The sequence below is a fragment of the Oryctolagus cuniculus genome, chromosome 2 (assembly GCF_964237555.1).
Source record: "Oryctolagus cuniculus chromosome 2, mOryCun1.1, whole genome shotgun sequence".
NCBI classification, from domain to species: domain Eukaryota; kingdom Metazoa; phylum Chordata; class Mammalia; order Lagomorpha; family Leporidae; genus Oryctolagus; species Oryctolagus cuniculus.
Window position 1 is genome coordinate 103265986 of NC_091433.1, and position 13411 is coordinate 103279396.

General features: G+C 48.7%; 1 protein-coding gene across 1 annotated transcript in view; it reads left to right on the top strand.

The window, feature by feature from the left end:
- The first annotated feature begins 5777 nt into the window (after window positions 1-5777).
- Window positions 5778-13411, top strand: part of TGFBRAP1 (transforming growth factor beta receptor associated protein 1) — a 65216-nt gene continuing 57582 nt past the window's right edge. The window contains exon 1 of the mRNA XM_002709746.5: window positions 5778-5922. The gene's annotated coding sequence lies outside the window, so the exon portion shown is untranslated. The remainder of the gene's footprint in view (window positions 5923-13411) is intronic.

Sequence of the window (13411 nt, forward strand, 5' to 3'; positions counted from 1 at the left end):
CCAGCTGGGGCTTCCTCCTCTCTGAGATGGGATGTATAATGCCACCTCTCAGTGTCAGAGGATTGGAGCCAACGTGTATGAAAGACTGCTTGTGCCTCTGCCTCACGGTTTGTTGTATTATATATTGACTGTCATCAAAGAGAAGTACCAGAATGGTAGAAGAGGGGAAAGGATTTGGATTTCATAGTCCGAAAATGCGGTTCCAAGTCTTTCCTGTGCTCTTGCTCCTGTGGTTTTCTGGACCAGTGGCCTAACCTGAAGCCTCAAGCTATACATCCACAGAAATATTTTGTGGCAGGTAAGGGTTAGTACTTCCTAATTTAAAACTAAAAGTGCTTCTTTGTTTAAAACTAAATCAATTAATGTTATCTTAAGTGCTTCTGAAGCAAAAGTCTCCAGTTAAATGGAGTGTGTTTTCTGAAGTCAAAAAATCAGGAGAGGAGGAGACAGAATGAGATTCTGGTACTCGTCCTCCTGTCTAAGGAAAGTAGAGACTGGTGATGGCTGCCCACTCCTTCCTGGGCAGAGCCTTTGCAGAGCGGGTTTCTGGAGAAGCTGCAGTCTCCCGACTGTGTTTGAGCCCGAGGTTCTGCTGGAGCGATTGGTGGGAAGCCCTGGAGTTTGCATTTCTAACAAGCACAAAGCTGATGCCTTCCAATATGTCCCCGCAGGAGAGATGCCTCCCAGAGATTCCCACCACACCGCATGGCAAGGAAGCCGTTCACAGCGCTGACCTTTAAGCTCCAAACCAATAGACAGGAAACACCAGAGTGCACAAAGCACATCTGCGTTTCTGAGGGACCATTGATGTCTCCCTCTTCTCACCTAGGTGGGCAGAAATCTCCCAGCCCCAACATCTGAGGAAAGTGGGAGGGCTTCAGGTGAGTGTCACTGTGGGAGAACCCGATTTCCAACAGAAATAAAAGGCTCGGCTTCAGAAAAAAAAATGATATTAGTCATTTGCGTTTGTAGGCTGACATGTATTCCTGCTGTAGTATATTTAAATCTGTGAGCATTATGTAGTGACAGTAAGGCACTCAACACTTTAAGCTAAGTGTTAGAAGAGTTTTAATTTCCATTGGAGATCATGAGCCCTTCACTTTTTTTTGGTGGCTTTAGTTGACAGGAACAAATTGGAGGGCAGCCAACAAACATTGTGCTGCCTGGCTTTATCATTTGCTGTGACTTCCTCCAGGGCAGGGTCCCTACATTTCCTTTGGGTCCCTCAGCCATGCACAGAGCTTGTACTTAGTAAGCAGTTACTCAGTAAATGTTTGTGGACTGAATGAGTCAGGAACAAAATGTATGCTAAGGACTTTGGTTGCTGATTCCTCTTGTTAACATTTAAGTATGTTATCATGAGTTACCAAAAATACATGGGCATAGATAAAGTTAATAAAGTTAAAACTGAAGGTAACAGTTTAAGCGACACATTTTGGACTTGTATATTTGGGTATTTAGAACACAATGATCGTTTTCAGTGTCATTTCCTTTTTAATCGATCAGATCATAATAAAAATACATTTACTTACATAACCCATTGTCTTTCTTGTAAACCCGTTTTCTTAGTCCATTCAGGCTGCTATAACAAAATACCACAAACTGAGCAGCTTATAAAAGACAGACATTTATTTCTTACAGTTCTGGAAGCTGGGAAGTCTAAGATCCAGGGGCTGGTAGATTTGGTGTCTAGTGAGGACACATTCCTCATAGATGACCACCTGTCCACCGTGTGCTCATATGGCAGAAAGAGCAAACAGGCTCTCTTGGACTTTTTTTTTTTTTTTTTTTTTGAAAGGGCGTTAATCACCTCCTTAATGCCCACTTCTCAATATGATCCCATATTGAGTATAGGAATTTAGGGAGACACCGCCATCCAGGCCATCCAGGCCAGAGCCCTTATCTCACAGGCCACCTCTTTGGTCTGTGAGTTCTCAGGCCCCAGCACGGGTCTTGCCACACAGCAAAAGCACCCTTGGGTGCTTCCTGACAGAGCTTCCTGCACTGTTATCAGATCTCCAGAGCACATTGTTTTGGCCTTGTGATCTGGTTGGGTGGGTTTTAATTCCACATGTCCAATTAATTCGGTTCTGAAAACCAAGGGTGCATTAGAATCCCCTGGAGGGCTTGTTGTAAGCAGTTTGCTTGGCCCCACCCCTAGAGTTTCTGATTTGGGAGGTCTGGAGTAGGGCACAGGAGTTTGCATTTCTAACAAGGTCTGATGTGATAGTGATACTGCTAACTGACTGGGTTAAATTAAGCTGCTGGAGGCAAAAACTTTTTCCTTATTTCAGGATCCCCTCTAACCTGTGGCATAGAACCTGGCACATAGGAGCTACCTAAGAAATAGTTGATTTGAATAATAATTAAAAGTATTTATTTTACTGGAGCTAGAGTACAAGTATATGATGTATATGTATGACTAAATGAACTAATATATTTAAAAAGCTCTTAAATATGGCACATGATAAGCCATGTTTGCTTTTTTTAAAAAAATCATAAATATAAGCTTTCTCTGCTTAAACACATCTTTTAAAATGATACCTAATCGTGGTAGATGTGTATTAAGAGAGCTAATGAAATAGAATGGCAAAAATCTTAGCTTGAAGCATCTCTTTTTATAGATGCTCCAGCTCATCAGTGGTGTGCATCTAGAATATAAAAAGTCGATTGAGTGCTTTCTACCTGCAGAATACAACAGAGAGCAAGGCAGGCATACTCCTGGTCCTCCTGAGCTTATGCCCAATGAGGAACCCAGGACGTGAGGATGCTAAGTTTGGGGAGTAGACAGTAACTATTAAAACATTCAGTTGTATCTATACAACTCCTAATCTCCATTAATCTTCTTCTTAGAACACATCATTTTCACATTTTGTAACAGACTCAACATGTTTGTTCTGAGTCCAGAGGATATTTAGTAAACATTAATAGATGAAGTTAATTAATTCTTTTGAAAACTATGTGACTCGAATATTTCTTCTTAAACATAACCAACAGCAACGCCATGAGGAATTCTATGCAGATGTTTGCAAATGGTTTCGGTGCAGGCATTCACGTAGAGGGGCGTGTCATTTGTGACAGAGTTCTCAGCAGGCACCAGGAAGAACAGATAGCTGGGCATTTCAAAAAGTTCATGGAAAATGCAATTAAAGATACATTTATTTTGGTGCAACAGTTTGTTAGAATCCATGTATGTGTTTTTCATAATATACATTTTTCATGGTCTTCTTGAAGACCCTTTGCAGAATGGACTGCACAAGTGTTTTGCACCAAAAACAAACTTATCCTTTAATCCCATTTTCTGTGAACTTTTGAAAATATTTCCATGTTCTGGCTGGAACAGACGTACTTGTAGAGCTCGCCATTTTAAGGATCCAGTGGTAGGGACCAGCGCTGTGGTATAGAGAGGTTAAGACACCACCTGCCGTGCTGGCATCCCATATGGGCAGTGGTCCAAGTCCTGGCTGCTCCACTTTGATCCAGCCCCCTGCTAATGTGCCTGGGAAAGCAGGGGAAGATGGCCAAGTCTGTGGGCTGCTGCACCCACATAGGAGACCCAGAAGAAGCTCCTGGTTCCTGGATTGGGATCAGTCCAGCTCTGGCTGTTGCCGCTGTTTGTGGAGTGAACCAGTGGTTGGAAGATCTCTCTCTCTAACTCTCCCTCTCTCTCTCTCCAACTCTGCCTTTCAAATAAATAAATCTTAAGAAAAAAAAAAGAATCCAGTGGTAAATCATAAAGAATTACTTGTGAATTTGTCTTTTTTGTTAGTATACATTTTTCCCTCCTAGCGTATTTAAAGTGAAACACAAAGGTTGTTTCATAAACTGTTTGGTCAATGGGACTTAATTTTTTGTCTTTAAATCTTGGGGGTAATATTTAATTTATTAGAGCAAGGCCATCTGTTGGCCCACTATCCCAGTGTGGGAAGTGTGGCAAAGCCAAGAGCCTAGAACCCAATCCAGGTCTCCCAGGAGAGTGGCAGAGACTCAACTACTAGGCTTACCACCTGCTGGCTCCCAGGGCCTGCACTGGCTAGAAGCTGGAATCAGGAGCAGAGGCAGTTAGAGAACCCAGGCACTCCAACATGGGGCACAGAGCAATTGCCCGACGTGGGACACCCAGAAGAAGCTCCAGGCTCCTGGCTTTGGCCTGGCCCAGCCCAGGCCATTGTGGCCATTTGGGTTGTGAACCAGCTGACAGAAGGTCTCTCTCTCTTTCTCTGCCCTTCTAATAAATAAAATAAACCTTAAAAAAATACAAAACTATAACAGCATAGTGATTTTATTAAAGATTTTTTTTTTAATTTGAAAGGTAGGAGTCAGGAACTCCATCTGGGTCTACCACATGGATAGCAAGGGTCCAACCACTGGAGCCATCTTCTGCTGCTCTCCCAGGTGCATTAGCAGGGAGCTGGATCAGAAGCAGAGCAGCTGGGACTCAAACTGGTGCCCTTTGGGGATGCTGTCATTGCAGGTGGTAGTTGAACTCACTGTGCCACATCACTGGGCCTCAAATTATAGATTCTTCTTCCTCTGTTTCTGATAGCATGGATGTGGAATGAGATTCATCTCTCTTTGCCTCAGTCAGCTCATCTGCAGAATGGGAAAATTAGCAGTGCCTGTCTCGTAAGGTGTAGATGAGCTCATTGCTATAAGGTTCTTGGCTGGATGTCTGGCCAGTGGATGTCAGCTCTGTGGTATGGAAGAACAATATATACATGGAAAAGTGCAAGTGGAGATTCTAGATCCAGCAATTAGTTGAAGCCAAGTCGAATGAGGAGCAATTAGTTGATGCCTGGGTCGAATGAAGAGTTTGGTTTGGACCTGCTCTGATGCATTCCTGCTCCCTGGCTCCCTGTCCTGTGGATCCTTAGTCTTGAAGGTGCAGGTGGTAGTGCCCATTCTTGAAGTCAGCTGTAGGTCAGAGTTCTACACTCCGTTGAAACTCGTCCTGGCGACACCTGGTCTCACTGGGTGACAGCTGCAGCACCCAGGGATGGGGCCCCGGGAAGTCAAATCTTGACAGTTTAACTTTTTTTTTTTTTTTTTTTGGCCACTTTCCTCCTTATAAGGGAAGACAGGAGACAGCCTGGAATCTGCCCACAGGCTTGTGATATTATCTTTCTTTTATTAGAATAAAGCTGAGGCTGAAGGTCACCAGTGGGTTCTTAAGTCGCTGAAAATCCTCAGAACTTGGTCGTTCATGTGCTAATCACGGGAGGGAGTTTTCTGATTCTGTTCATGAGAAACTGGACCTGGATTATGGTTGGAAGAGGAGTTCATGGGAGTCTTCCTCGTGGCCTCTCCCGAAGGAACTGCAATTGAAGGGCTTTTCCTAAAAGCAGCGGGTAAAACAGCCCCAGGATCCCCTCCTGAAATATCCTGCGATCCTAAGTCCTGCCCTCAGGGGATCCCGCTTAGTCCCCGGAGCCTGGGGATGGGCTGCTCCTCCCAGCAGAACACTCCAGCTCCCGGCGGGAGCGCGCGACGCGGGGTGAGGCCCTGGCCGGGTCCGGGCCTGGCTCCAGCAGGTGCTCCCGCGAGCTTGCACCTTGCCCCGTGCCGGTGGGCTGTTGGAGAGCCGGAGGCCCGTGCTTTGCTAGCTGGGGGAGGAGGAGACAACCACAGCAATTGCTGAGCGTTCCCCCACGCCGGCCGGGCGCCAGCGTAGGTCCCCTGCATAGGGCAGGGCACCGAGGCCCGGAGCAGTGGCCGCCTGGACTCGGCGCAAGGCGGGCAAGGCCCGCAGGCCGACCGGGCGGCGCGGGGACAGCCGCGCTCCCGCCCTCTGCCGGCGCCGGGCGGCCGCCCCACGTGACGGGAAGCGGCGGCGGCGGGGCCGGGCAGCCCAGGAGCCGCGGGCCGGAGCGGGCGGCGGGCCCCAGGCCGCGGGACGGCGCGGGACGGCGGGCGCGGGCGCCGGTGAGTGCGGAGGGCGGCGGCCGGCCGGGGCGCGGGCCGCGGGGGGCTGCGTGGTGCGCGCCGGCAGGTGTAATGGGGGCAGGGGTGTCAGCGGCGGGGAGGGGGCGGGGAGCAAGTGTCCGTGCCGTGGGGGCAGGTGTGTGACTTGGCAGGTCTGCGGGCGTGGGGGCCAGCAAACGTGCACGTGCGTGTGGAGTCGGCCAGTGTCTGTGTGTGTGGAGGGTCGGGGCAGGGGACGGTCTCAGTTCCAGTTCCTGACTCGGGCGTCCTGGGGAGGGGCCGGGTGGCGTTGCACCCCTGTGTCCCTTGCTCTGCCACCGCCTACAGCGCGGTGTGGGCGCTGCAATTTGAGCTCAGAGTCGGATTTATGCTCAGGCCTGAACGATTGCCCGGAACCGGGAGACCAGCAGGGGTGTGTTGAGGAGGAGGGAAGATGCCCATGCTAATTCCTGACCCGTTTTTAGCATCAGGTCAAGGGGCTGGAAGCTACTGCCTTTGGTGGCGTGTTTTGCATTTACCTTTGCGTTGCCTTCGGAGGGACAGGTGGAGGTTGGTTCGCAAGCCTCCCCGTGTTGTTTGGGGATGATTTTTAGAGACTGAGGCTGTCCTGTTGTGTGCACATGCAGCTGCTTCTGACCAGGGACTGCTGGAAGCCGCTGTGGGGATGCAAAGTAGGCTTTCCCCCTGTGCTTCCTGATATGCACACAGACTACTGAGTGCTGTGGTCAGGCTTGGTTTGGTCGCAGATGACACGCTGGTGGCAGGAGGGCGGCTGTGGGTGCTACCCGTGCCAGCACTGGGCAGGTGTGCGGTGTGAACTAGCTGGCTGGGCTGTGGAGGGCTTCCCGGTGCACACTGCCCCCTCAGCCAGCCACTGAGGGCTCACGGCTCAGTGGTCAGACAGGAAGGAACATTTGGCCATCTGTTTCCTTTTCTTCTTCCTTCCATTTCTGCCAGCCAAGCAGGCTCCACAGACATCACAGCTGCCTCTCTGGGCAGTGTAGCCCAAGACCTCCTGGGCTCCTAGAGCGGGCACTGACCGGAATCCTTCGGAACCTATCCATAGCCCGTCTTTTTCCCAGGGCCCAGATGGTCATGGGTGTGGGGCTGTGGGTTCCAGTCCTGCACCTGCAGTTTGCTGGTTGTTGTGAGTCTCAAGTTGCTCTTGTCAACACAGGGGATAACGTTAGACAAGGTGCATGGATTCTAGGAAGGAGATGTGCATGGAAAGCCCCTGGCACAGAGCCCGGCACTACTTAGCAGGTGCTCAATAAATGATTGTTAATAAATACAGATGAGGGTGTAGGGCTGTATCTCCCTTCACTCTGAAAATCCATGGTTTAAGTAGTTGTTCTCTCAATGAATACTTTGGCATTCAAGTTACAGGTTCAGAAATCATCACATCAAGGCATGCATGTTCCAGTTGAAGGGGGTGAGAGGCGTGATTACCCCCTCTGTCTTTGATCATTGTGCCCTTTCTGCTCCACTCACCACCATGCGTGCCAATCCTCTATAGAGATGCGGATTCGCAAGGGGTCGGTTCTTCATTTAGGTGGCTCCAGTGGAGCAGTTTTGAAAGTAGAGAGATAACTTGAAAAAAAAAAAAAAAGGATTTACTTTCTAGGCCTGATTTGCAGCCAGCATTTCTATTAAGAATAAAAAGGAAGTTATTATGCCGTTAGTCCTTCATGCTGATATTAAAAATTTGAGATCCTTTAGGAAAACTCAAGGAAATTTCACTTACTGGGCTAAGCATCTTCATCTTGGTCCAAATCCAGTCCTCATTAGAAATACATTAAAGTAATCATTTGTGGCAGCCAGGTGTTTGGATTCCACCAGATGATTTGGCTCGTGCACTACAACTCATCTCCTCTGTGGCAATCCTGACATGTTTTTCTCTTTATTAAAAAATACATAACTACTCAATGAGTGTGGAAGTGACAATTTGGGACTACCTTGAAAGAGAAGGAGTGCTTCCTGCAAAATTCTACATTTTTAAAAAATATTTATTTATTGATTAAAGTTAGTTATGGAGGGGAGAGACAGAGAGAGAAATCTTGCATCTACTTGTTCACTCTTTTTTTGCTGTTGTTATTAAAGATTTATTTATTTATTTGAAAGGCAGAGTTGCAGAGAGAGAGAGAGAGAGAGAGAGAGAGACCGAGGTCTTCCATCCACTGGTTCACTCCCCAGATGGCCACAATGGCCGGAGCTGCTCTGATCTGAAGCTGGGAGCCACGAGCTTCTTCCAGGTCTCCCACACAGGTGCAGGGGTCCAAGTACTTGGGCCATCTTCTACTGCTTTCCCAGGCCATAGCAGAGAGCTGGATCAGAAGTGGAGCAGCTGAGATTTGAACTGGCACCCGTATGGGCCTTACCCGCTACACCACAGCGCCGGCCCCCTTGTTTACTCTTCAAATGATTGCAATGGCCAGGGCTGGGCCAGACCCAAGCTAGGAGCCAGGAGTTCTTCCTGGTCTCCTACATGGGTGCAGGGGCCCCAAGTACTTCAGCTGCTTTCCCAGATGCATTAGCAGGAAACAAGGTCAGAAGTTGAGTAGCCAGGACAAGAACCAGTGCCCCTATGGGATGCTGTCTTCTCACGTGGCAGCTTAACCTGCTGTACCACAGTACTGGTCCCTATTCTGCATTTTTTTTTTTTTTTAGATTTATTTACTTGAAAGGTAGAGGTACAGAGAGGCAGAGAGAGAGAGAGAGAGAGAGAGAGAGAGAAAGAGAGAGAGAGATCGGTCTTCCACCCACTGATTTGCTCCCCAAATGGCCACAATGTTTGGAGCTGGGCTGATCTGAAGCCAGGAGCTTCTTCCAGGTCTCCCACACTAGTTCAGGGTCCCAAGGACTTAGGCCATCTGCTACTGCTTTCCCAGGCCATAGCAAAGAGCTGGAAGGGAAGTGGAGCAGCCAGGACTCAAACCGGTGTCCAAGTGGGATGCCGGCACTGCAGGTGGCAGCTTTACCTGCTTTGCCACGGTGCCAGCCCCTCTGTTCTGCATTCTTGTAGATGATTTGAGAAGAAGATCTTTATAGTCAAGTAGCTGCTGTTGAATAGATTATTCATGAAAAAGAATGTATGTAAAATAAGACAACTGAGTAGTGCTGGACAGTTCTCTGGGGCAGTGTGAGGTTCCAGTATTGAGGAGGGTGTTATGATGTAGATGCCTTTGAGACCTGGATTGTGGCACAGCTGGCTACCCTGCCACCTGTGATGCCAGCATGCTGATTTGAGTCCTGGCCCCTCAGCTTCGGATCCAGCACCCTGCTAATGTGCCTGGGAAACCAAAGGAGGATGGCCCAAGTCCTTGGGCCTTGCCACCCATGTGGGAGACCTGGATGGAGTTCTAGGCCCCTGGCTTCAGCCTGGTCCAGCCCTGACTGTTATAGTCATTTGGGGAGTGAATCAGTAGATGGAAGATCTCTCTGTTTCTTTTCTCTCTCTCATTCTGCCGTTCAAATAAACAAATGGATCTTAAGAAAAGGCCCATATTCTCATTCCACTACTCTCACCTCTCCTCATTCCTTCCCAGATTCCTTCTTGGGTTGTAAGTGTTGATGTTACTCTTGTGAGATGTATAAGGGTACATCAAAAACTTTGTAGAAAAAGGAAATTAAAGTATGAAGGTTTTTTTTTTTTTAAAAAGATTTATTTATTTACTTGAAAGAGCTACACACACAGAGAAGGAAATGCGGAGAGAGAGAGAGAGAGGTCTTCCATCCACTGGTTCACTCCCCAAATGGCCACAACAGCCAGAGTTGGGCCTATCCGAAGCCAGGAGCCAGGAGCTTCTTCCAGGTCTCCCACGTGGGTGCAGGGGCCCAAGGACTTGGGCCATCTTCTACAGCTTTCCCAGGCTACTGCAGAGAGCTGGATTCGAAAAGGAGCAGCGGGGACTTGAACTGGTGTGCATATGGGATGCCAGTGCTGCAGGCTGCGGCTTTAACCCACTGCGCCACAGCGCCAGCCCCAACTTTTATATGTTTCTATGCATTTAAGTAATTTCAATTAGCATTGCCTAGGAAAAGGATGCCAGCTGTGAGTAGTTACAGTACCCGTATCTAAGAGAATATCATCAGGATGACAAGACAGGTGTTGGGCCTTAGCTGTCCTTTTTCCTTCTTTTTCTTCTAGATACTCTTTCAGGTCATTAGAACAGATCCCATGTGCTATTACAAGTCTTGCCATCTCTGTCATGTAAGTGAATAAGATGGCATGAAATGGCTATCAAGTCATTTCTTCGTTGTCTTGTTTTTCTGTAAACGTTCAAAAAGTGCTTATTTTCAACTACTTGAAAGGCAGAGCAATGGGGGGGAGGGAGTGAGAGAGCAAATGCGAGTGCTCTTCCATCTGCTAGTTCACTCCTCGAATGCCTGCAACAGCCATGGCTGGGCCGGACTGGAAGCCAGGAGCCCAGCTTTCTCCATCCAGATCTCCCAGGAAGGTGGTGGGCCCAAGCACTTGAGCCATCATCTGCTACCACTCAGGATGCATTAGCAGGAAGCTGGAAGCAAGTGGAATAGCCAGGATTTGAACCGGCACTCAGATGTGGGATACAGACGGCGGCAGGGGACGGCTTAACCCGCTGTGATGCAATGCTTGCCCCATGCCTTGATTTGCAAAAGGGGGACATGTTGTCTTTGACCCCAGCCACTCAGTTTGTTGCTGATTTGCAGAAACAGCAAGGTCGAATTGCTAAGCAGGTAGCGAAGAGCATGGGGCCAGTTTGGGGTGCAGGTCATGTATCCTAACATGTTATTCTGTGCCTTGAGTTTGCTCAAGGGAAATAGGGTAATGGGATTCTGCATCTAGGCTTGTGATGAGAAGGTAAAAGCCCACTAATGCCAGCGATGTCCTCAGGAGGAGCTGTGGCTGCAGGACAGTGGGGGGCCCGTGCTGGAAGTCGTTCCTTTGTTCAGGAGGGGTGACTTCTAGGAGAGGGTCTGAGATCATGGCCTGCCTTAAGCAGAGTGGAGAGAACACAGCCTGGAGTCAGAAATGGAAACTGGGGTCAAGTGCCCGTGCCACTACCTTGTGACTAGGTTACTTCTGAGTAATCCCTGCCTGTCTGTCATTATATCCTCCTCTCAGAGCCGTTGTGAGAATGGGAGGCAGTCACCATAGCGAGGGGTGGGATCTGACCAGACCCTGTGCTCAGGCTCTCACAGGAGACAGTGGAGGTATTGGCAGGGGCTTAGCTGGGCCCATGACCATCCTTTGCCCAGGCTTGGAGCAGCCTTTGCCCTATGGAGCAGGGGTGGGGGCACAGTAGTGGCCCCGGTTAAGGGTTGTATTTCGGAGCCGAGCTACCTGGGTTGGAATGCCAGCTCCCCACTTCATCAGCCAGCGTTAAGTCCACCTGTCTGGAGCCCGGTGTCCTCTCTCTTGACCCAGAAGTAGCTGGAGAATTCATACAGTAGTCCCCCACCTTATCTGTGCTTTCACTCTCCACGCTCTCAGTCAACCGTGGTCTGAAAATATTAACTGGAAAATTCCAGGGATGATTCATAAGCTTTAAATTGCACACTGCTTTGAGGTGGCGTGATGAAATCTTGCATCGTCCCCTACCCTTCTCCCCTTCCCCGCTCCAGACATGAATCACCCCTTTGTCCAGTGTGCAGACGCTGTATGTGCTGCCCACCCACTACTCGCTAAGTAGCCACCTCAGTTAGATTGTTGAGGGATTGCAGTGCTCATGTTCAGGTAACCCTTATTTTACTTCATAATGGCCCCAATGCCCAAGTGAAGAGGTGCTGCAATTCAGAGAGAAGCCGCAAAGTGTTCTCTTTAAGTGGAAAGGTGAGTTTTTGACTGAAGGAAAGGAAAAATGATTATATGCCAAGGTTATTAAGATCTATGGAACAGTAGAATATTTTGAGATACACAGAGAACTATCATGTTCACATAACTTTAATTATAGTATATTGTTATAGTTGTTCTATCTGATGCTTAGTTATTATTTTTAATCTTTGCCTAATTTATAAGTTAAACTTCATCATAGATTTGCATTGTACAGGAAAAACCATAGTATATATGGGGTTCAGTGCTACTCACAGGGTCATCCTCAAGAATTATAGGGGAAGCATAGAGTCTGGTCCAGATATTATGGACTGAACAGGCCTTGTCTCCCCAAACACACACAGACATTTGAACCCCAGAATCTTATGCTAACAGTTAATGGATTAATGCTAATGGCTGATGGGTTGGCATGGACACTTGATCTAATTCTGGCCTCTAGGAGGTGGGCCAAGTGGGAGGTGTTTAGGTCATTAGTGGAGTACCCCCAGAAGGTGTATTACTGAAGTGGTTAGTTATTTATTTTAAAGATTTATTTTGTATTTGAAAGGCAGAGTGACAGGGAGAGAAAGGGAGAGAAGTCTTCCACCTGCTAGTTCATTCCCTTAATGTCTGCAACAGCTAGGGCTGGGCAGACCAAGAGCCAGGAACTCCATGCAGGTCTCCCACGTGGAGACCGGAGGCCCAGGCACTTGGATCATCTTCTGCTGCCTTCCCAGGCACATCAGCAGAGAGCGGGATTGGAAGCAGAGCAGCCGGAGTTTGAACTAGTGCTCCCCTATGGGGTGCCAGCAACGCAAGCAGCGGCCTACCCGCTGTACACAACGCTGGCCCCAGGGTTGGTTACTTGAGCCAACTTTGGCCTGGTATCTCTCTGCTTCCTGATGCACCTGTGATCATTCTTCCAAACACACATCCACCATCGCCAGTCTCCACCCCACGCCAGACTAGTGGGGCCACAACTGTAAGTCAAATAATCTTTTCCTTCCCAGGAAGCTCCTCTCAGGTGTCTTAGTTAAAGTAACAAAAAGCTGACTAATGCACACGGACTCTGGATTTCTAGATCAATCCTGGGGTCACCTGCTGTGCCCACCATTTTCCCATGACTCACTGCAGGGCGCTCCAGGTTAGCCCTGGGGTCTTGAACCTCTGAGAGGGGCTCCGCTCTTTCCCAGCCCCAGAGTCCGATGCCTGCCTGTTGCCCCCAGCACGCATGGTCTGTCCATCTCTGGACCCAACTGGAGTCAACTCACGTAGATCCCAATCCATGCCCCTCTATGGGAAATATTTCAAGTGAACAAAACCCCCAAACTCTTATCTTTAAAATAAATAAATAAGTTGTTATTTTTTTGAAGACAGTGCAACAGAGAAAGAGCAAGAGAGATCATCTGTCTGCTGGTTTTTGCCTCCAGATGGCTGTAACAGCCAAGGCTAGGCCAGGCTGAAGCCAGGAGCCCGGATTTCTCTCCAGGTACCTGACATGGGTGGCAGGGGCCTAAAAGTACTTGAGCCATCATCCGCTGTCTTCCCAGGATGTGTTAACGGGAGGCAGGATCAGAAGTGAAGGATCCAGGACTCAAACCAGCACTCTGATAAGGGGCGCGGGAGTCCCAAGTGGTGGTTTTACCTGCTGCACCGCAGTGCCTGCGCCTGAAGTGGTTGGGGGCTTACTAGAGTTGA